This window comes from Saccopteryx leptura, chromosome 9, assembly GCF_036850995.1.
Source record: "Saccopteryx leptura isolate mSacLep1 chromosome 9, mSacLep1_pri_phased_curated, whole genome shotgun sequence".
NCBI classification, from domain to species: Eukaryota; Metazoa; Chordata; class Mammalia; order Chiroptera; family Emballonuridae; genus Saccopteryx; species Saccopteryx leptura.
The window spans coordinates 2,327,181-2,350,961 of record NC_089511.1 but is presented as its reverse complement, the minus strand read 5'-3'; positions in this window follow the sequence as shown (position 1 = coordinate 2,350,961).

The window sequence follows — 23,781 nt, the reverse complement described above, 5'->3', positions numbered from 1 at the left end:
TCTCCACTCCTCCCCCCCCAGCAGACTCCTCCCGGCTCCTCCTCTCCACTCTTCCCCCCAGCAGACTCCTCCCGGCTCCTCCTCTCCACTCTTCCCCCCAGCGGACTCCTCCCGGCTCCTCCTCTCCACTCCTCCCCCCAGCGGACTCCTCCCGGCTCCTCCTCTCCACTCTTCCCCCCCAGCGGACTCCTCCCGGCTCCTCCTCCCCACTCTTCCCCCCTCCCCAGAGGACTCCTCCTCTCCACTCCTCCCCCCCAGCGGACTCCTCCCGGCTCCTCCTCTCCACTCCCCCCCCAGCAGACTCCTCCCGGCTCCTTCTCTCCACTCCCCCCCCAGAAGACTCCTCCCGGCTCCTCCTCTCCACTCCTCCCCCCCAGCGGACTCCTCCCGGTTCCTCCTCTCCACTCTTCCCCCTCAGCGGACTCCTCCCGGTTCCTCCTCTCCACTCTTCCCCCCCCAGCGGACTCCTCCCGGTTCCTCCTCTCCACTCTTCCCCCCCAGCGGACTCCTCCCGGCTCCTCCTCTGCACTCCTCCCTCCCAGCGGACTCCTCCCGGCTCCATCTCTCCACTCCTCCCCCCCAGCGGACTCCTCCCGGCTCCTCCTCTCCACTCCTTCCCCCCAGCGGACTCCTCCCGGCTCCTCCTCTCCACTCCTCCCCCCCAGCGGACTCCTCCCGGCTCCTCCTCTCCACTCCTCCCCCCCAGCGGACTCCTCCTGGCTCCTTCTCTCCACTCCTCCCCCCCAGCGGACTCCTCCCGGCTCCTCCTCTCCACTCTTCCCCCCCCGCGGACTCCTCCCGGCTCCTCCTCTCCACTCCTCCCCCCCAGCGGACTCCTCCCGGCTCCTCCTCTCCACTCCTCCCCCCAGCGGACTCCTCCCGGCTCCTCCTCTCCACTCCTCCCCCCCAGCGGACTCCTCCCGGCTCCTTCTCTCCACTCCTCCCCCCCAGCGGACTCCTCCCGGCTCCTCCTCTCCACTCTTCCCCCCCAGCGGACTCCTCCCGGCTCCTCCTCTCCACTCCTCCCCCCCAGCGGACTCCTCCCGGCTCCTCCTCCCCACTCTTCCCCCCTCCCCAGAGGCCTCCTCCTCTCCACTCCTCCCCCCCAGCGGACTCCTCCCGGCTCCTCCTCTCCACTCCCCCCCCAGCAGACTCCTCCCGGCTCCTTCTCTCCACTCCCCCCCCAGAAGACTCCTCCCGGCTCCTCCTCTCCACTCCTCCCCCCCAGCGGACTCCTCCCGGTTCCTCCTCTCCACTCTTCCCCCCCCAGCGGACTCCTCCCGGTTCCTCCTCTCCACTCCTCCCCCCCCAGCGGACTCCTCCCGGCTCCTCCTCTCCACTCTTCCCCCCCCAGCGGACTCCTCCCGGCTCCTCCTCTGCACTCCTCCCTCCCAGCGGACTCCTCCCGGCTCCTCCTCTCCACTCCTCCCCCCCAGCGGACTCCTCCCGGCTCCTCCTCTCCACTCCTCCCCCCCAGCGGACTCCTCCCGGCTCCTTCTCTCCACTCCTCCCCCCCAGCGGACTCCTCCCGGCTCCTCCTCTCCACTCCTCCCCCCCAGCGGACTCCTCCCGGCTCCTTCTCTCCACTCCTCCCCCCCAGCGGACTCCTCCCGGCTCCTCCTCTCCACTCTTCCCCCCCAGCGGACTCCTCCCGGCTCCTCCTCTCCACTCCTCCCCCCCAGCGGACTCCTCCCGGCTCCTCCTCTCCACTCTTCCCCCCCAGCGGACTCCTCCCTGCTCCTCCTCTCCACTCTTCCCCCCCAGCGGACTCCTCCCGGCTCCTCCTCTCCACTCTTCCCCCCAGCGGACTCCTCCCGGCTCCTCCTCTCCACTCTTCCCCCCCAGCGGACTCCTCCCGGCTCCTCCTCTCCACTCCTCCCCCCAGCGGACTCCTCCCGGCTCCTCCTCTCCACTCCTCCCCCCAGCGGACTCCTCCCGGCTCCTCCTCTCCACTCCTCCCCCCAGCGGACTCCTCCCGGCTCCTCCTCTCCACTCCTCCCCCCCAGCGGACTCCTCCCGGCTCCTCCTCTCCACTCTTCCCCCCCAGCGGACTCCTCCCTGCTCCTCCTCTCCACTCCTCCCCCCCAGCGGACTCCTCCCGGCTCCTCCTCTCCACTCTTCCCCCCCAGCGGACTCCTCCCGGCTCCTCCTCTCCACTCCTCCCCCCCAGCGGACTCCTCCCGGCTCCTCCTCTCCACTCCTCCCCCCAGCGGACTCCTCCCGGCTCCTCCTCTCCACTCCTCCCCCCAGCGGACTCCTCCCGGCTCCTCCTCTCCACTCCTCCCCCCCAGCGGACTCCTCCTGGCTCCTTCTCTCCACTCCTCCCCCCCAGCGGACTCCTCCCGGCTCCTTCTCTCCACTCCTCCCCCCCAGCGGACTCCTCCCGGCTCCTCCTCTCCACTCTTCCCCCCCAGCGGACTCCTCCCGGCTCCTCCTCTCCACTCCTCCCCCCCAGCGGACTCCTCCCGGCTCCTTCTCTCCACTCCCCCCCCCAGAAGACTCCTCCCGGCTCCTCCTCTCCACTCCTCCCCCCCAGCGGACTCCTCCCGGCTCCTTCTCTCCACTCCCCCCCCAGAAGACTCCTCCCGGTTCCTCCTCTCCACTCTTCCCCCCCCAGCGGACTCCTCCCGGCTCCTCCTCTCCACTCCTCCCCCCCCAGCGGACTCCTCCCGGCTCCTCCTCTCCACTCTTCCCCCCAGCGGACTCCTCCCGGCTCCTCCTCTGCACTCCTCCCTCCCAGCGGACTCCTCCCGGCTCCATCTCTCCACTCCTCCCCCCAGCGGACTCCTCCCGGCTCCTCCTCTCCACTCCTCCCCCCCAGCGGACTCCTCCCGGCTCCTCCTCTCCACTCCTCCCCCCCAGCGGACTCCTCCCGGCTCCTCCTCTCCACTCCTCCCCCCCAGCGGACTCCTCCCGGCTCCTCCTCTCCACTCCTCCCCCCCAGCGGACTCCTCCCGGCTCCTCCTCTCCACTCTTCCCCCCCAGTGGACTCCTCCCTGCTCCTCCTCTCCACTCTTCCCCCCCAGCGGACTCCTCCCGGCTCCTCCTCTCCACTCTTCCCCCCCAGCGGACTCCTCCCGGCTCCTCCTCTCCACTCCTCCCCCCCCAGCGGACTCCTCTCGGCTCCTCCTCTCCACTCCTCCCCCCAGCGGACTCCTCCCGGCTCCTCCTCTCCACTCCTCCCCCCAGCGGACTCCTCCCGGCTCCTCCTCTCCACTCCTCCCCCCAGCGGACTCCTCCCGGCTCCTCCTCTCCACTCCTCCCCCCCCAGCGGACTCCTCCCGGCTCCTCCTCTCCACTCCTCCCCCCAGCGGACTCCTCCCGGCTCCTCCTCTCCACTCCTCCCCCCAGCGGACTCCTCCCGGCTCCTCCTCTCCACTCCTCCCCCCAGCGGACTCCTACCGGCTCCTCCTCTCCACTCCTCCCCCCAGCGGACTCCTCCTCTCCACTCCTCCCCCCCAGCGGACTCCTCCCGGCTCCTCCTCTCCACTCCTCCCCCCCCAGCGGACTCCTCCCGGCTCCTCCTCTCCACTCCTCCCCCAGCGGACTCCTCCCGGCTCCTCCTCTCCACTCCCCCCCCCAGCGGACTCCTCCTCTCCACTCCTCCCCCCCAGCGGACTCCTCCCGGCTCCTCCTCTCCACTCCTCCCCCCAGCGGACTCCTACCGGCTCCTCCTCTCCACTCCTCCCCCCAGCGGACTCCTCCCGGCTTCTCCTCTCCACTCCTCCCCCCAGCGGACTCCTCCCGGCTCCTCCCCCAGCCTCCCTCTGCAGCTGCCCTACAGGGTCCTCTCTCCGCTCACCTGCCCCAGTGAAGGGGGAACCCCAGATCTCTCTGGGACTTCCTTATCGCACCTCTGCTGGGCGCCCTAGCCCTGAACTGAAGGCTTTGCAGTGGCCTGAGAGGGTTGAATGTCACGGCAGGATCCGTCAAGGAACCTAGACGGAGACATCCTGGTGTTTGGAGAGTTAGCAGACCCTGCCGGGCTCACCCTCTGGCCCTGTCTCCCTGCTTCGGGCCCGCCTCACCTTCCCCTTCTCCATTCTCTCCTGGACCCCCTCCCCAGAGCCGGAGTCAGGAAGAGGCTCGTCCATCTGGGCACGTCCCTAGGCGGGTGCCCACCCTTCTCCGGAGTGGAGGGGCGCAGCGAGTCTACAGGTTAGCTCTGTGCCCCGGAGCTCCAGCACGAATCGTGGGACGGCCCCTTCCGGCTGACGAGGGTGCTGGCGTGGTTGGGCACACTCTCTGTTGCTGTTGTTTTTCTTTTGTTAAGTGGCGATTTTTCATTCCGGCCATACACAGATGTGTAGACATGTCTACGAGACTGCCGGCTGAAACAAAGAAGGTGTCATCCTGCGAAAACAAAGATCCCGAGAAAGTCTCTTTCGAGACCTGTTGGCTTGTGAGACACCCTCACATTACAGAACAGTCTGTCGCCCACGTGCGGGGACGTTAGGGGTTTCCTGAGACCGTGCTCTGAAAGAGGGCTTCTCCGGGCAGCGGGCGGTGGAGAGCCACCCAGCCGCCTTGGGGACAGGTGGGCTGAGGCGTGTGTGGATCTCAGGGTGCCACCCACGGGGGCGGCGGGAGGGGGCTCAGAGGACGTGCAGCGATTTGCAATGTCTCAGGCGGAAATAGAACATCTTTCATCCTCTGCAGAGTCTGGCGCTAAATCACACCTTTTTATCTTCCTCCTCCTCCTCCTTCTCCTCCTCCTCCTCCTCCCCCTCCTCCTCCTCCCTCTTCTTCTTCTTCTTCTTCTTCCCATCACTTAAAATCAGAATTTTGCCCTTAATACTTCCTTTCAGACGTCACCAAAAGTGAGGCCTTCTCATGCGTACGGAATTACCAAGGGCCTCAACCCAACCTCAGGTAAAGCTGCTCAGCCCGGATCAAGGCAAAGGCGTCTTTTATTTTTATTTTTTTAAATTTATTTTAGGAAATGTAGAACAGGTTCGCGTCACGCAGCTGCACAGATGCGCCGACATCGATCGAGGGGCGGACTATAAACACAGCATCTGCTCCCGTGTCTGTCCCCGTGCCAGACAGGACGATGAATTAATTCTGATGTGGGACCGAGGCAGGCGGTGGCATCTGTCTCCCCGGCACACGCCTGCTTGGGCACCGGTCTAACAGCCTCCCTTCCCCGTCCGTCCGTCTGTCCGTCCCTCTGTGGCAATCACAGCTCGGCCGCTGCAACCCCACACTCGGCATGATGTCTTTGTCGGACCACACAGACGCCTCCCGATCGCGCACTGGAGAGCAGGCGAGGCATGAAACAGGGCACCTGATCCTAAACTCACAGGTGACGCAGATTCATCCTCCAGAGGTTCAAACACCCCGATGTCGGCCCCCCTTGGAGAGAAAAAGCGAGGAGAGGAACACTTCCAATCACCAGTGCGCGCTCACCACGTGGAAGTGCGGGCTTTCTCGCTGAGCTGGGGACATGCGTCGCAGTGGCCACCAGGGGGTGCTAGAGGTCAGGGAATCCGGAACCCCTGTCCTGGGCAGAGCTCTGGGTTTTTCGTCGAACAAACCGGGTGCTTCACGTGGTGAGAAATGCGCCTCGGAAAACGCCCCGGTCTCCGCCGTTTCTGCCGCAATGACGTCGTTCTATGGATGCCCGACGGGTGCATTTGCGTGCCCTGTGACGACAGGGACTTTCAAGACCGGCCACAGGTTCCAGGACCTGGGTCTGCAGGATAAACACCAAGTGCCCTCCTAGGTCACGTTCTTCCTGTGTTTAAGGGGGACAGACAGACGCTTCACGCGGCTACTTTGGGTCTCTTTCCCAAGAAGGTCGGAGTTTGGAGACACTCGCATAACCTGGGTCTTTCCCAAAAAGCAGAGCCCGAGAGAGCAATTTGGGCAAAGGCAGCTTATCTGCAAGGCGGTGTCGGAAACGGGCCGGGGCACCAGAGAGAGTGACCGGGGAACGGAGGAGAAGCCAGTCCAAGGATTCACTGTCAAGGCTAGTGGGTCCCTAGCAAGGTGGCCGCAGCTCAACCCCGAGGGGGCTTCTGCGCAGGAGACGGGAAGCCCCCAGAATGTCCTGCCTGAGGCTCGATGCCGAGAGCTCCCGGGACCGGTGTCCCCGGCCCTCCAGGCTGCACGGGTCAGGCACCGGGACCGGTGTCCCCGGCCCTCCAGGCTGCACGGGTCAGGCACCGGGACCGGTGTCCCCGGCCCTCCAGGCTGCACGGGTCAGGCACGTGCCTAACGGGCTCGTCCGCCACCCCGAGTACCGACCGACATCGCACGGGTCAGGCATGTGCCTAATGGGCTCGTCCGCCACCCCGAGTACTGACCGAGACATCGCACGGGTCAGGCACGTGCCTAACGGGCTCGTCCGCCACCCCGAGTACCGACCGACATCGCACGGGTCAGGCATGTGCCTAATGGGCTCGTCCGCCACCCCGAGTACCGACCGAGACATCGCACGGGTCAGGCACGCGGCTAACGGGCTCGTCCGCCACCCCGAGTACCGACCGACATCGCACGGGTCAGGCATGTGCCTAATGGGCTCGTCCGCCACCCCGAGTACCGACCGAGACATCGCACGGGTCAGGCACGCGGCTAACGGGCTCGTCCGCCACCCCGAGTACCGACCGACATCGCACGGGTCAGGCATGTGCCTAATGGGCTCGTCCGCCACCCCGAGTACCAACCGAGACATCGCACGGGTCAGGCACGCGGCTAACGGGCTCGTCCGCCACCCCGAGTACCGACCGAGACATCGCACGGGTCAGGCACGCGGCTAACGGGCTCGTCCGCCACCCCGAGTACCGACCGACATCGCACGGGTCAGGCACGTGCCTAATGGGCTCGTCCGCCACCCCGAGTACCAACCGAGACATCGCACGGGTCAGGCACGCGGCTAACGGGCTCGTCCGCCACCCCGAGTACCGACCGACATCGCACGGGTCAGGCACGTGCCTAACGGGCTCATCCGCCACCCCGAGTACCGACCGGCATCGCACGGGTCAGGCACGCGACTAACGGGCTCGTCCGCCACCCCGAGTACCGACCAACATCGCACGGTCAGGCACGTGCCTAACGGGCTCGTCCGCCACCCCGAGTACCAACCGAGACATCGCACGGGTCAGGCACGTGCCTAACGGGCTCGTCCGCCACCCCGAGTACCGACCGGCATCGCACGGGTCAGGCACGCGGCTAACGGGCTCGTCCGCCACCCCGAGTACCAACCGAGACATCGCACGGGTCAGGCACGCGGCTAACGGGCTCGTCCGCCACCCCGAGTACCAACCGAGACATCGCACGGGTCAGGCACGCGGCTAACGGGCTCGTCCGCCACCCCGAGTACCAACCGAGACATCGCACGGGTCAGGCACGCGGCTAACGGGCTCGTCCGCCACCCCGAGTACCGACCAACATCGCACGGGTCAGGAACGTGTCTAATGGGCTCGTCCGCCACCCCGAGTACCGACCAACATCGCAAGGGTCAGGCACGTGGCTAACGGGCTCGTCCGCCACCCCGAGTACCGACCGAGACATCGCAGGGTCAGGCACGTGCCTAACGGGCTCGTCCGCCACCCCGAGTACCGACCGACATCGCACGGGTCAGGCACGCGGCTAACGGGCTCGTCCGCCACCCCGAGTACTGACCGAGACATCGCATGGGTCAGGCACATGCCTAATGGGCTCCTCCGCCACCCCGAGTACCAACCGAGACATCGCATGGGTCAGGCACATGCCTAATGGGCTCGTCCGCCACCCCGAGTACCGACCAACATCGCACGGGTCAGGCACGTGCCTAATGGGCTCCTCCGCCACCCCGAGTACCAACCGAGACATCGCATGGGTCAGGCATGTGCCTAATGGGCTCGTCCGCCACCCCGAGTACCAACCGAGACATCGCACGGGTCAGGCACGTGCCTAATGGGCTCGTCCGCCACCCCGAGTACCAACCGAGACATCGCACGGGTCAGGCACGTGCCTAATGGGCTCGTCCGCCACCCCGAGTACCAACCAACATCGCACGGGTCAGGCACGTGCCTAATGGGCTCGTCCGCCACCCCGAGTACCAACCGAGACATCGCACGGGTCAGGCACGTGCCTAATGGGCTCGTCCGCCACCCCGAGTACCAACCAACATCGCACGGGTCAGGCACGTGCCTAATGGGCTCGTCCGCCAACCCAAGTACCAACCGAGACATCGCACGGGTCAGGCACGCGGCTAACGGGCTCGTCCGCCACCCCGAGTACCAACCGAGACATCGCACGGGTCAGGCACGCGGCTAACGGGCTCGTCCGCCACCCCGAGTACCGACCGACATCGCACGGGTCAGGAACGTGTCTAATGGGCTCGTCCGCCACCCCGAGTACTGACCGAGACATCGCACGGTCAGGCACGTGCCTAATGGGCTCGTCCGCCACCCCGAGTACTGACCGAGACATCGCACGGTCAGGCACGTGCCTAATGGGCTCGTCCGCCACCCCGAGTACCAACCGAGACATCGCACGGGTCAGGCACGCGGCTAACGGGCTCGTCCGCCACCCCGAGTACCGACCGACATCGCACGGGTCAGGAACGTGTCTAATGGGCTCGTCCGCCACCCCGAGTACTGACCGAGACATCGCACGGTCAGGCACGTGCCTAATGGGCTCGTCCGCCACCCCGAGTACTGACCGAGACATCGCACGGTCAGGCACGTGCCTAATGGGCTCGTCCGCCACCCCGAGTACCGACCGAGACATCGCACGGGTCAGGCACGTGGCTAACGGGCTCGTCTGCCACCCCGAGTACCGACCGACATCGCACGGGTCAGGCACGCGGCTAACGGGCTCGTCCGCCACCCCGAGTACCGACAGACCTCGGGGAAACCCAGCCCAGAGCAGAAAATACGCCGGGGGCAAGGTGCTGCCCCTGTAAGAGGTTGGGTGACAGCCTGACCTTTGTCGCCATGACCACACCCACCAGGGAACTATGTATTGTGCCAGCAGGGGGTGGTAGATGCTGGCTCCCACCCACGGGGTGACCCGTCCACCGAGCTGTGAAAGGCTGTCTGTCGTGGTCGGAAGGCGAGAAAGGAGGGAGGATTGGGGCCACCTTCCTTCATTTCTTCAACAAACACTTCTCGCGACCGGCTGTGCGGCGGTCACCAGGCCCTCGGACACTTTGTGCTGCGTCTCCTGAGGGGCGGCCCGGCCTGCAGGGTCTTTGGGGCCCACTGGGCTTGGAGCGTTGTCCTAAATGCTGTGCAGTCTTGTTGGGAGGGGGTGGACAAGAAAACTAATCAGATTGAGTTTAAAAGACTGCCCAGGCCTGACCTGTGGTGGCACAGTGGATAAAGCGTCGACCTGGAAATGCTGAGATCGCCGGTTCGAAACCCTGGGCTTGCCTGGTCAAGGCACCTATGGGAGTTGATGCTTCTAGCTCCTCCCCCCTTCTCTCTCTCTGTCTCTCCTCTCTCTCTCTCTGTCTTTCCCTCTCCTCTCTAAAATAAATAAATAAATTAATTAAATTAAAAAAAAATAAAAAATAAAAAGACTGCCCAGCCCTGAGGACCAAGGGCAGGGAGAGTAAAGGACACCACAGGCCACAGGGCGGTGTTGTGTTGGAGTGAATGTGGAAAGAATGAAAATGTATATTGAAGCCCTAAAGCCCAGTGTGATGCTGGTGTCAGGAGGTGGAAACCTTGGGAAGGTTAGAGGAGGTCATGAGGGTGGGGCCCTCGTGATGGGGTTAGCGCCCTTATGAGGAAGAGACACCAGAACATGCATGCACTCTGTCTCTCTCTGTCTCTGTCTCTGTCTCTGTACCATGTGAGGCCACAGTGAGAAGGTGGCATCTGCCAGCCAGGAAGAGAGGCCTCACAGGAACCCGGCCACGCTGGCACTGGCTCTCAGACCTCCGGCGCCCAGACCGGGAGAGAGCAGTGCCTGCCGTGTGAGCCGGCCAGCCCGCGCACGTTGTTAGGGAGTGGACAGTTCCGGGAGCCAGCCCGAGGTCCGGGCCCAAGAGAGATGAGAACAGCTTGGAGCCACGCCAGAGGGTGGACCCGCCTCACGATGGTGTGGATGTGAGGGGCACAAAGACGGGCGTCAGGAATGAGCCCCAGGCCTGCGCTCAGGCCGTAGGGGCGGGAGGTGCCAGGTTCTGCAGTGGAGCTGTGTTGTGGAAGGTCCCGCTCCGAGCACGGCAGTCACCAGATCTGGTCACGGAGGCATCGAGAGGTTGGGGCAGTCGGGAAGGCGAGGGTCAGCGAGCTGGCGCAGACAGAGTCTCGGAGGAAGGCAGTGGTGGGGTGCGTGGTGAGGCCTCTGTAGACTCTGTTCACCCAACACACTGACCCCAGCCCTGCGGGTTCGTGCTGGGCCAGTCCCTCGAGGCTGTCCTCAGGGTCCCCCGTTCTCTTCTCTGAAGTCCCCAGTGCCTCTGGCCCCCGCCTCTTCAGCCCTCGGGCACAAGAGCTGAGTGGGTCTCATCCGGTTCCCGGGAGGTGAGCTCCTCACTCACAGGGGTCGCACCGCCTTCTCATCCGAATCCTGGGCTCTGGGCGAAGGGTCAGGCAGATGAGGGAGGAAGTCTGGTGATGAAGTGAGGGCACCCCGCCGCACAGGATGGGCGGGGCGGGCTCAGGACGTCGTCCCCCGACAGTCAGAACAGCCTGGCCGTGAGCGCGTACCAACTTGGAAGGTAGTGAACAGCTCATCCCTCGGGGCGAGCAAGAAGGGGGTGCACGACCCCATCTAGGGGTGCGACGGGGAAGGTCAGACTGCCTGGCCCCTAAGGACAGCCCCTGCTCTGAGGCCTCCAGCGGGAGAACAGGACAAGAGGAGGGGCTGTGGGAAGCTGAGGGGCCGCTCGTGATCCGGAGCTTGGCACTTACCTTCATCTGAAAATACTGGCCGACCTCTTGCGAGTAGTGGAGTGTTTGCAGCTCAGATGCTGGACCCTGCACTCCAGTGCACGAAGATGAGCTTCTGCCCCAAAACATCCTTGCTGCTTGTTGGTCAAATAAGTTTGCAAATATGATGTATATGTTTGCTCGCTTATAGTTTGCTTTGGGTGTGGGGGACAGGCTGTAAGCAGGCAGGGTCGTTATAGCCTAAGGCTTAGTTTTAAGACTAAGCCTTTCCCACCCTTGACTGTTGCATGATGTGGGGTGGTGCACTCTCATGAGGAATCCCATTATGCCTCAGATAAGTGACTTTGTATCAGAGACTTCCTTGTTTGTATATTGGATTAAAGGTTTGGATTTCTACACTATAAGATGAGATAGACCAGGGGTTTCTCGCTTGGTTCCTGAAACTAGCATTGCAAGAGAACAGAGAAAGGCCACGTGGAGGAGAGGAGAAGCAGCCAAGATGGCAAAGTACTGAAGGAGAAGCCAGTTTGTGCAGAGTTTGTGCAAGGAGAAGGAGATGGGGCACAGAGGTGAATAGGGCTGGTGAGCTAGAAACCTTTGATTCTAGGAAACTCGGATAAGTCAGTGGCTTTGGGAGGCCTGAATGAAAAGGGAATTGTTTTCCCACTGTGTGTATTTCTTGTCCTCAGGGTACGAGCTAGGATTAAAGCTAATGGCCCACCAGTTCTTGGCTCCATTGTTTCATTACCGTCTGTCAGAATCAAATGCGAACCTGCATGGGCCAGGCGGCTGTGATGGTGGCCATGGCTACTGGCTTTACAGTGCTGTCAGAGCTGACTGACACGGGAGTTTCTGAGCTAAAATAACCCAGCTGACAGTTCAGTATAGCACGAGTGGGGCGGTCACGGGCCACAGGGTTCCAGGCGTGGGCGAAGGGTTTCCTAGCCTCCCCACCATCTCCTCTTGCCAGCCCCACACCCCCTCTTTGTGGTCAGGGGGTCCCTGAACTGTTTCCCTTGGCACAACTGGTTCTCAGGGACGCCCCTCACAGCCACGTCCCGGGTCTGGCATGGCCCCGTGGATATGTGACCAAGGACCTGAGCCAAACAGGCGACAAAGACCGCCGGAGTTCTCCGGGACAGAGAGTCACGGCACGTCGGTGGGAGGGACTCTCCTCTCTGAGGAATGGGCAGGCGGGCGTCCTGAGCCGCGTCCACAGGCGAAGACGTGCCCAGAGCACAGGGCCGGAGAGGCGTGGGCACCATGAGGAACTTCCGTCGTGTGTGGGAGAGCACAGACATCAGCCGAGTCTCAGGACAGGGAAGCTTGTGGCTGGGCCTGCTCGGGCCGCTCGATTCAGGGCCTCCCCTCATGGGCATTGGTGCCACCCTTGCAGCAGCGTGGCTCCTGTCCACGCCCCCAACACCCAGCACAGCTCCGGCTGTAGTTCCAGGGTCCTCCCCTCTCCTGGGTGGAATGACCAGTGGACCCACACAAAGGGCGACACTGGAGAAGGAGGGGGGGGGATTTCTGGAGGAAATCTGGGTGCTCCGACAGGGAGGAGGACCAGGTGCTGGGCAGGAAACATGTCCCATCAGGGCAGAGATGGGTGCAGGCGGCCACCCCAGACATCATGGAGCAGGACAGAGGGGGCCTGGACAGCTCTGGCTGGTCCTCAGAACCCAGAAAATGGGAGAATTAAGGCAACCACAATGAAAATAAATTTAAACCACTTACCCCCCAACCCGTAGACCTCAATTAACCAGATTTTTTTTTCAGGGAGGAGTTATCAGAATAATTCAGGAAAGGCTTTTCTGCAGGTGAGGGCAAGGTGGGGGCCGGTGTCCTGTTCAGGGTCCCACGACCTGTAGCCTCAGCTTCCTGTCTCAGGCAGGTGCTCAGGCTCCAGGGTCCCCGTCACAGGCACCAGCCCGTTCTCAGCACTGATCTGAGCAGGAGCCACAGAGAAGGGTCCATGCTTGAGAGAGGTGGCCAACGAGATAAAGAAGGTCATTCAGATCACAATACTGAAATGAAAGGGGATACATGAGATATTAGAGAGATGATATGGATAGATAGATGATAGAAAATGGATAGGTGGATGGATGGATGGATGGATGGATGGATGGATGGATGGATGAAGAATGGATGGATCTGCCCGACCAGGCGGTGGCGCAGTGGATAGAGCATCAGACTGGGATGCCGAGGACCCAGGTTCGAGACCCCGAGGTCGCCAGCTTGAGCGCGGGCTCATCTGGTTTGAGCAGGGCTCACCAGCTTGGACCCAGGGTCGCTGGCTCGAGCAGGGGGTTGCTCGGTCTGCTGAAGTCCCGCGGTCGGGGCACATGTGAGAGGGCAGTCAATGAACAACTAGTGTGTCACAGCGAAAAACTAATGATTGATGCTTCTCATCTTTCTGTTTCTGTCTGTCTGTCCCTGTCTATCCCTCTCTTTGACACTCTCTCTGTCTCTGTAAAAAAAAAAAAAAAAAAAAAAAGAATGGATGGATGGATGGATGATGAATGGATGAATGGATGGACCATGGGTGGATGGATGGGTGTGTGGGTATATGGACAAGTGGATGAATGGGTGAATCAATGGATAGATGGATAGATAGACAGATAGAGATACAGAAATTGGAACTTGTCTTTGAAAATAAAGAGGCCTCCACTGCTATGCTTCTACCATGGTTTTGTTTTTGTTTTTTTAGAGAATTTTTTAGTTTATTTGAGCCAAACTAGAAACATATGCCAGGGAGCAAGATTTGAAATGCTCCTGGAGGGTTGAGTTTTAAGACATCAGCAGGTGGGCAGGGACGGGCCTAGGAGTCACAGCGCCACACCCGGCCACTGGCATCCACCCCGGGCCTCCGCTCTGTTCTTTCCAACGCTAAAGGCTGCACCCACTGCAGGCCTCAGACTCCAGCTGCAGAGAGGGACTGAGCATGTTCCCAGGGCCTTATCCATGTGGACAGAAAGCTGGCCATCTTCTTGCCCAGGCGGTCACCAGGCACCCGGTCACCGGGCACAGAAGCTGAGGCTGTGGGCTCCTTGGCAGCGATGGCCGCAAGAAAGGGAGAAGACGCACAGGGATCCAGTAGGCCACCACGCCATGTCCCAGGCCACCAGGAAGAGATGGGGGACCCGGCAGGCCACCACGCCGTGTCCCGGGCCACCAGGAAGAGATGGGGGACCCGGCAGGCCACCACGCCATGTCCCGGGCCATCAGGAAGAGATGAGGGACCCGGCAGGCCGTCACACCGTGTCCTGGGCCACCAGGAAGAGATGGGGGACCCAGAGTGTCCCCTGGCCAGGTGCGTCTGTGATCCTCTGGGCAGCCGGCCGAGCCACTGTGCAGGTGGCCCCACACAGGCCTTAGCATGTCCCCATCTGCACATCTGTGACTCGGGAGGCCACTCTGCACCCCACCCGCCTCCCTGGGTCTGTCTGTCACTCAGCATTCGTCAGAGACGTGTGGATCACCTGCCATGTTTCTGGCCTCAAGGACACAGAGTGGACGAAAGCTCCAGAGTGCCCCAGCCTCCCCAGCACCCTGTCACCGTCGGTCTGCTCATCTCCCCAGGACATGGAGCCCACGGTGAGGGCAGGGGCCGGAAGAGCTGGGTCACCGGCCCAGCCGGCACAGCGCCCTGTCACCGTCGGTCTGCTCATCTCCCCAGGACATGGAGCCCACGGTGAGGGCAGGGGCCGGAAGAGCTGGGTCACTGGCCCAGCCGGCACAGCGCCCTGTCACCGTCGGTCTGCTCATCTCCCCAGGACATGGAGCCCACGGTGAGGGCAGGGGCCGGAAGAGCTGGGTCACCGGCCCAGCCGGCACAGCGCCCTCCCCGTGCGTAAATAGTTCCGTCTTTTACAAAGTTCCTGTCAGCCTTTAGGGAACACCAAGTGCGGGGAGAGGCCGCTTTGTTCTGGGGTAATCGAGGTCCTGGAAACACGGAGTCTCTGTGTGAACAGACGGGCTGGGTCTGCTGCGGGCCCAGCCAGTGAGTCACCTGCCGTCACCAGCCTCAGGGCCTCTGCCGGGCAGGCCCCCGAGGAACAGGCCCTCAGAGTCCGAAGATCCTCCAGGACTCTCCCTTCTTCCTTATACCCCAGGGGCCAGCCTTCACTCCCTCTGGGCACTCGCCAAGGCCACGTCATCCCATCCTCATCATCACCCTCATGGTCACCCACTTCCTGCCCCACAGACCTGCTCCCAGTTCCTAGAAGGTCACTGCACACTGGCCGCCAGGCCGGGATCACTGCCCCTCCAGCACGGATGGAGAAAGGGCCGAGTCAGATGCTGGTGAGGGGGTGCCCAGGGCCCTGTCTGCTTACAGCCTGTCCCCCACACCCAATGCCCGGGGGAGGGCAGGGCCCGTGTGGCGCGGGCGGGTCAGGGGGGATGCCGGCGAGGGGGTGCCCAGGGCCCTGTCTGCTCCTGTGCCCGCCCCGGGGAGGGCAGGGCCCGTGTGGCGCGGGCGGGTCAGGGGGCCTCGGGTTTCTGTCCTGTCTTTTCCGCAGTCTGATATTTTGTAGACGGCCTTTCTGATGGACTCGTTTACTGGGAAGCTAAAGATACCCTTAAAGGCCTAAAAATAAACCTGAGCTGCTAAAAATTCAGCATTTCTCTCCTTCACCCGCACCAGCTGGGCCTGTCTGCTGTCACTCCAACACCATCAGGAGCGACACACGCGATTTACAGAGCGAACAAGTGTACACGGGCCTGGTTAGCACACTCTCCGCTAGCTGCTATTGCCCAGACATTTCGGGCTGTATCGTTGGGATTATTTCTTTCTTTATTTCTTCCTTCTTTCTCCTTCCTTTCTCCCTTCCTTCCTTCCTTCTTTCTTTCTTTCTTTCTTTCTTTCTCTTTCTTTCTTTCTTTCTTTCTTTCTTTCTTTCTTTCTTTCCTTCCTTCCTTCCTTCCTTCCTTCCTTCCTTCCTTCCTTCTCCTTCCTTTCTTCTTTCTTTCCTTCCTTCCTTCCTTCCTTCCTTCCTTCCTTCCTTCCTTCCTTCCTTCCTTCCTCCCTCCCTCCCTCCCTCCCTTCCTTCCTTCCTTCCTCCTTCTCTCCCTCCCTCCCTCCCTCCCTTCCTTCCTTCCTTCCTTCCTTCCCTTCCTCCCCACCTTTCTTTCTTCTTCCTTCCTCCCTGTAAAGCCAGTAGCCACGGCCACCATCACAGCCACCTGGCTGTTCACATTGGATTCAGACAGACGGCAATGAAACAACAGAGCCAAGAACTGGTGGGCCAGTAGCTTTAATCCTAGCTTGCACCCGGCGGTTTTCCCACATAGTGGGAAAACATTTCCCTTTCCATTCAGGCCTCCCAAAGCCACTGACTTATCCGAGTTTCCTAGAATCAAAGGTTTCTAGCTCACCAGACTTATTCACCTCTGTTCCCATCTCCTTCTCTCTGCACAAACTGGCTTCTCCTTCAGCACTCCACCATCTTGGCTGCCTCTCCTCTCCTCCACATGGCCTTTCTCTGCTCTCCTAGAATATGGCCTCCTCTGCCCCATTTTATAGTGTAGAAATCCAAACCTTTAATCCAATATATAAACAAGGAAGTCTCTGATACAAAGTCACTTATCTGAGGCATAATGGGATTCCTCATGAGAGTGCACCACCCACATCATGCAACAGTCAAGGGTGTGAAAGGCTTAGTCTTAAAACTAAGCCTTAGGCTATAACGACCCTGCCTGCTTACAGCCTGTCCCCCACACCCAATGTAAACTATAAGCGAGCAAACATATATATCATATGTAAAGCCAGAGGCCAGGGCCACCATCAGAGCAGCTCGGCCCATGCAGGTTCACATTGGATTCGGACAGTCGATAAAGAAACAACGGAGCCACAAACTGGTGGGCCATAGTCTTTAATTCTAGCTTGCACCCGGCAGGCAAGTAAAAATACACACTGGGCTCCAAAACCCACTCACATTCAGTGCTCACAAAGCCACTGACTTATCCGAGTTTCCTAGAATCAAAGGTTTCTAGCTCACCAGCCTTATTCTCCTCAGTTCCCCATCTCCTTCCTTCTCCAGCGTCAAACTGCACAAACTGGCCTCTCACTCAATACTCCGCCATCTTGGCTGCTTCTCCTGGCCACATGGCCTCTTTCTGCTCTCTGCTCTGCTCTCTCCTCTAATGATAATCTCAGGAACCAAGAGCGCAAGCTCCCATTCTGCCCCTATTTTATAGTGTAGAAATCCAAACCTTTAATCCAATATACAAAATAGGGAAGTCTCTAATACAAAAATCACTTCTCTGAGGCATGATTGGATTGTACCGCCCCACATCAAAAAGGGTGGGAAAGGCTTAATCCCAAAACCAAGCCCCAGGCTACAACGATCCTGCCTGCCCCCAACACACATTAATATCACCTGGGCAAAGGCCTCCACGCGGGCAGTGTCATCTTTAACAAAGTGAGCATAATACATTTTATCTGCCCAACATCATATATGCAAACTTATTTGACCAACACTCCCTCCCCCCTCCCTCCCTCCTTCCTTCCTTTCTTCTTTCTTTCTTTTCTTCCTTCTTTCCCTTCCTCCCCACTTTTCTTCCTTCTTCCCTCTCCCCTCCCTCCCTTCCTTCCTTCCTTCTTTCCTTCTTGCCTTTCCCCCCCTCCCTCCATCCCTCCCCTCTTCCCTCCGTCCGCCCTCCTTCCATCCTTCCTTCTTCCCTCCGTCTGTCCCTCCTTCCTTCCTTCCTTCTCCAATCCCTTCAGGTCTATGATGTGTGCCCCTTTTGTTCTGGACTTTAGGGAAAGTTTTGTTCACATGCAGACTCCCAGAATCCCCTCTCTCTGCTCTGCTGCACCCCACAGCTTCTCCCCTCTGAGAAGACCGTGAGGACAGCAGGAAGGACGGTTGTAAAGCCAGTATCCACGGCCACCATCACAGCCGCCTGGCCCGTGCAGGTTCACATTAGATTTGGACAGTCGGTAATGAAACAATAAAGCCAAGAACTGGTGGGCCATTAGCTTTAATCCTAGCTTGCACCCGGCGGGCAAGTAAAAACACACACTGGGCTCCAAAACCCACTCATTCAGTGCTCACAAAGCTACTGACTTATCCGGGAGTTTCCTAGAATCAAAGGTTTCTAGTTCACCAGACTTATTCACCTCTGTTCTCCTTTCTAATGCTAATCTCAGGAACCAAGAGAGCAAGCTCCCTGTCTGCCCCACTTTGTAGTGCAGATTCAAAACCTTTAATCCAATCAGAGACAAGGAAGTCTGATGCAAAGTCACTTATCTGAGGCATGATGGGATTATTCATGAGAGAGCCCCACCCCACATCAAAAAGGGTGGGAAAGGCTTAGTCGTAAAACCAAGCCCCAGGCTACAAGGATCCTGCCTGCCCACTACCGGCCCCCAACACACATTAATATAATCCTGCCCATTCCAAGCAAGAAGGGCAACTAATATCACCTGGGCAACGGGCTTCCACATGGTCAGCGTCATCTTAACAAAGTGAGCATAATATATATATTTTATCTGCCCAACAACAGTGAAGAACAGACCTGCCAAACCCATAAATCATGTTCACCCTCGTTTCACGTAAATACCTGCCATAGAAAGAAATCCAGTAAATTAATAAGAATTCCCTTCTCCTTCCCTCCCGCTCACCCATCCCAAACCAAACCGTGAACAGGAATGGTTACCAGGACCAGTTAAAAGAATAAAACCTATTAAATAAATAAATTTGCTCTCCTTTATGTCACGGGCGTGCTTGGGGGAGATCTTTCAAAGGAGGGGATTTACAGGCGCGCAGACCTCCACTGGGCGTGGGTAATTATGCATAAGAAAGGCATCACTTTTAAAGGGGATGAATAGGAGATACTTTTCTGATTTACGTGAGAAAGAGAGAGATAGTGTTGGCGTGAAATATGCGATGCAAACCCTTTCAAAAGGCAGGAAATGCTTGATTTACCCGGGGCACCCCGCCCTCCCCGGCCGGAGCCTGGATTTCAGATCGAAGTAGATAAATGGCGGAGCCGATGGGTGTTTGGCAGGAAATGGGTCGCCTTTCCATCAACTCTGTGAGTTCAACGTCTGGAATAAAAAGGTGAGGAGCGCCTGTGTGTTGAGGAGGAAGCCGTGATTTATTAGGAGCGATGGCAGAACTGGAAGTGGGCAGAGCCCACCCGGGAGGCGGAGGGTCCCCCCCAGCCCGCCATGCGGTTCCGGACGTCCTCAGCTATGGAATCCAGGGTTCACCCGGTCCGGTCCCAGCCCAGGCCCCTTGTGTGCTGCCCCTGGGCTGTGCTTGCTCTGAGCTCTTTCCTGTTCCTGAAAACCCTGCCCGCCCCACCACCCACCAGGTGACGAGATGGGAGCCCATAAGGCATCTGGCGCTGGTTGTTACAGTGACGACGGGCAGCCACTCATCAGTACCACCTTCAAGCCTTCATTCGATGCCACCTCTATGCCTGCCTGCGGCCCCGTCGGCGGCGACTCACAGACCCCGGCCCGATCTCAGCATTTCCCGAGGGGAAGAAATCGCGGTCTAGAAATGGGCCAGGATCTCCGGAGCCCCATCTACACCCAAGAAGAGGGACGGAGCGCGAGCCCGGCCCCTTTTATCCGCAGGGCTCCCTGCCCCTCCTGCGTCACACCTGAGCCACTCCGGGAGCCGCCGTCTCTGCTTCGCCCTCCCGCCTGCGCAGTCACGGTGACGCTGTCTGGCCAGATGGGTCGCCGTGGCCCAGATGTCAGTCCTTGCTCTGCTCGTCCCTGTCCGGGCCACTTAGTCTCTCCCAGCCTCGGTTTCCACATCTCCAGGACGAGTCTAAGCGTCCCGCCTGCTGGGACGCGTCATGACATCGCGGCTGAAGGAACGGGCCATGCCAGATGGTTGGCGAACGGTGACGCGCGCTGCTCTGGTGTTTTCCACCAGCGGGCGCCCACGCGGGAAGGGCTGGCCAGGTAAGAGGCTGTGGGCCCAGCTCCGTCCTGGGCGCGCGAGGGCCGCGGGCCTCAGGAGTCTCTGCTGGCTCTTGGACAAGGAAGAGAGAGGCCGTGCTGGGTGGTGTCGTTAGAGCCGGGCAGGTTGCGGACGAGGGCCTGGCTGAGCCTCCAGACCGATGGACAGAGGCGGCATCGTAGGGGGGCAGCGGTGTCCACGCAGGCGGTCTCTGGGAGATGGAAGGAGGGTCTATGGAGGTGAAGTCCACGGGGAAGGGTCAGGGGCTACTCTCGGCCACACGGGGAGCCTGACTTCGTCCACCGGCCCCCAGCCTGCGTGGAGCGGTGCGATCGCTGGCCTCTCTCGCTGCTCTGGGCCCCGGACCACCGTGTGAAGGTTGTCCCTGATGGACCGTGACCCGCCCTGGGGAAACTGCCTGCTCCGCGCCCTGCGACGGCTCAGGGAATCAGCCCAGCCGGGGCACCCAGGCGGGGGCCACGCCGAGCGCGGTGGGAACTCGGGGGCTGGCGGATTTACACAGTCGGACGCGCTAATATCTCCTGACCGGCTGCAGAATAAATATGGGCCAACCATTTGTCGTTTTTATGGCTATTTACAGCCAAGGCACTTTGTAAACCTCAGCGCCGACATTTCCCAGAGGAAGCCTGGCTCTCAAGTCTTGATAAATTCTTGAAAATTCAAGCCAGCCGCCGCCTGCAGGATTCCGTCTCTACTTCTTCTGCTCCCGGGGCGTGGACTACGACAGGTGCGGGCTCACCTGGGCCCGCGCCACAGTGAGGTAGGGGGCTGGGGCGTGCGTGGATCGCATGATAATCCCCACAGCGGTCATCACCAGCCTCCAGAGCCCAAGCCTTCCCAAGTATTCGCTCATTCTTCACCACCAAACCTTCGGAGGCGGGACTGCTGGCATCCCCAGCTCACAGGTGAGGAAACCACGGCGGAGACGACGGTGAGATTCAGGAAGAGCACCTGCAAGGTCACTGGGAATTCGCCCCCGCGTCCTGCGGCAAGTCAGAAAATACCAGCGGGACCGTCCCTTGAGCGGCGGAAGAAACATAATAGCTGTGGAAGCAGAAGAGCAGGCACCAGGCAGGGTCCCTCAGGGCCACCCGGTTCCCAGCACGGGCTCCCCCGCCCCCTCCACTTGCCTGGCATTGTCACACAGCTCACCGGCCAAGCGGCAGAGACCCCGGATTTTAAAATCCCTTCCATTCAAATCAAGCAGGAAGGGGATGTGAGGACATCGCCATGGGCAGGGGGCACTGACCCACACTGGCAAACGCGCCATCGGCAGGGACATCTTCCCAGGATTCTGGTCACCCTGTAGCACAGGGACGGGGTCTGGACGCTGTGGCCCTGCAGGTCCGGGGCCGGCAGTCTGCCCCACCTCAGCTGCCCGTCCTCTAAGAGCAGGAAGGCCTGTTCCCGCTCACCTCCTGGGCAGCCAGGAGGGCACTCTGGAGGTCTGACACTCCCAGCGTCCAGTGCGCCCTATCGCCACCCCCAGCGGGGCCCAGCATGCAGCAGGGGGTCCCGGGCTCTCAGCTCCGTGGCCGCAGGACCTTGAGCACGTAAGTCATCGCCAGCTCTCTCTGGTCTGAGCTCTCTTCCACCCCTTGGCGTGTGAAGTCTTAGTCAGCGTGGACCTGGCTTTATTTCCGGTGTCCTCCCAAATCTCATCAGCGGTCAGCTCTACAATGGATGATGCGGCACCGGGTAAGTCCCGCTGCCCCACGAGCAGGGAGAGGCGATGGCAGAGCAGTCCGGAAGGGAGAGGGCCAGGATGGGGCAGTGTCTCAGGGCCGGGCTGTGCCAGTGGGAGGTGGGTGGGCTTTGGAGTGGGACCATACCCAGCGGCACTCTGCCCCACGTGGGGCATCCTGGCCATGTGAAGAGCAGGATCAGGGCTGGGTGGGGTGCAGGTGGCATGCTCTGGGCCCCGGGCCCCTCAAGGGAGGTCTTGGCCATCCCCGGGGGCTCAGGCCACCCCGCCGCTCACTGCCTGCCATCCCGGCTGTGTGGAAGTTATTTCTGCTGCCTCCCATGTCGTTCCAGAGAACAACAACACAAAACAAACATCCCAACTCGGCAAACATGCTTTTTTGACAGCTTGAACGTTAAAAAGAAAAAAAAAACTTAACAAATGTTGCATCGCAACAAAGCGCTCTCCCCACAGTGCTCAGGGTGGGGACTCCCTGGGTTATTCATAGAGGAATGGGGGTCTCAGTCCGTGGAGGCTGGGCTCCTGGGGTTCTGACGCCTGTCCCTACCCACCCAGGTGCACCTGTGTCAGACAAGGGCTGCTGCTGGTTCACAGGGGCCTGGGGCGCCACCCTGGCCAGGTCCTGGCCAGCGTGTGGGGCAGGCAGGCTGGGCAGGCAATGCCGCAGTCCCACGGCGCCTGATGGAGTCGGGGAGGCAGAGAGCCTGGCTGGGGGCCAGGGCTGGGGGGGGTCCTGGCACGGATCCTGACGTGGTTAAGTGGGCAATATCCACAGATCCAGGGACCCTCTGGGTCTGGGGAGTGAGGGTAGAGTCACGGATGCTGCCCCGGGGGCTCTGGGGACAGAATTAGGACAGGAGCAAATTCACAAGGTGGGGGTGCTATTTATTCCCTCCTACCGACATGGCACTGAGGGGCCAGCCGCGCGGTTTGGGTGGACAAAGGCTGTACAGAGACCCGTGCTGGGACCTGAACCGGCCTCAGGACCATGAACCCCTAGGGCCATGGTTCTGAGGGGGCCGGGGGAATGATTTTGCTGCCTGGGGGTGGGGGGCATTTGGTAACATCTGGAGACGTGTTTGGTTTTTGCAGCGGGGGGAAGGGTACACCTGGCATCCGGAGGTTTGAGGGTGTAGCGGGTGCACATCTGATGGGCAGATAAAACGTACTATGCTCACTTCATTAAAGATGGCGCTGCCCACGTGGAAGCCCATCGCCCAGGTGATATTAATGTGTGTTGGGGGCGGGCTGTGGGCAGGCAGGATCCTTGTAGCCTGGGGCTTGGTTTTAGGACTAAGCCTTTCCCACCCTTTTTGATGTGAGGTGGTGCAATCCCATCATGCCTCAGATAAGTGACTTTGAATTAGAGACTTCCCTCTTTTGTATATTGGATTAAAGGTTTTGATTTCTGCACTATAAAGTGAGGCAAAGAGGGAGCTTGCTCTCTCGGTTCCTGAGATTCACATTAGAGAGGAGAGCAGAGAAAGGCCACGTGGAGGAAGCCAGGAGAAGCAGCCAAGATGGTGGAGTGCTGAAAGAGAAGCCAGTTTGTGCAGAGTTTGTGTAGGGAGAAGGAAGAAGATGGGGAACAGAGGTGAATAAGTCTGGTGAGCTAAAAACCTTTGATTCTAGGAAACTCGGATAAGGCAGTAGCTTTGTGAGCACTGAATGTGAGTGGGTTTTGGAGCCCAGTATGTTTTTACTTGCCTGCCGGGTGCAAGCTAGGATTAAAGGTAATGGCCCACCAGTTCTTGGCTCCGATGTTTCATTACTGACTATCCGAATCTAATGTGAACCTGCATGGGTCAGGCGGTGTTGGGCAGATAAAATGTATTATGCTCACTTTGTTAAAGATTACGCTGCCCACGAGGAGGCCGTCGCCCAGGTGATATTAATGTGTGTTGGGGTGGGCTAAAGGCAGGTGGAATCCTTGTAGCCTGGGGCTTGGTTTTGGGATTAAGCCTTTCCTACCCTTTTTTGATGTGAGGTGGTATAATCCAATTATGCCTCGGAGAAGTGGCTTTGTATTGGAGACTTCCCCATTTTGTATATTGGATTAGAGGTTGTGAAGCTACAATATAAAATGGGGGCAGAACAAGAGTTTGTGCTCTTGGTTCCTGGGATGATTAGCATGAGAGAGCAGAGGGAGCAGAGCAGAGAGCAGAAAGAGGCTATGTGGCCAGGAGAAGCAGCCACGATGGCAGAGTGCTGAGTGAGATGCCAGTTTGTGTAGAGTTTGTATCTGGATAAGGAAGGAGATGGGGAACTGAGGAGAATAAGGCTGGTGAGCTAGAAA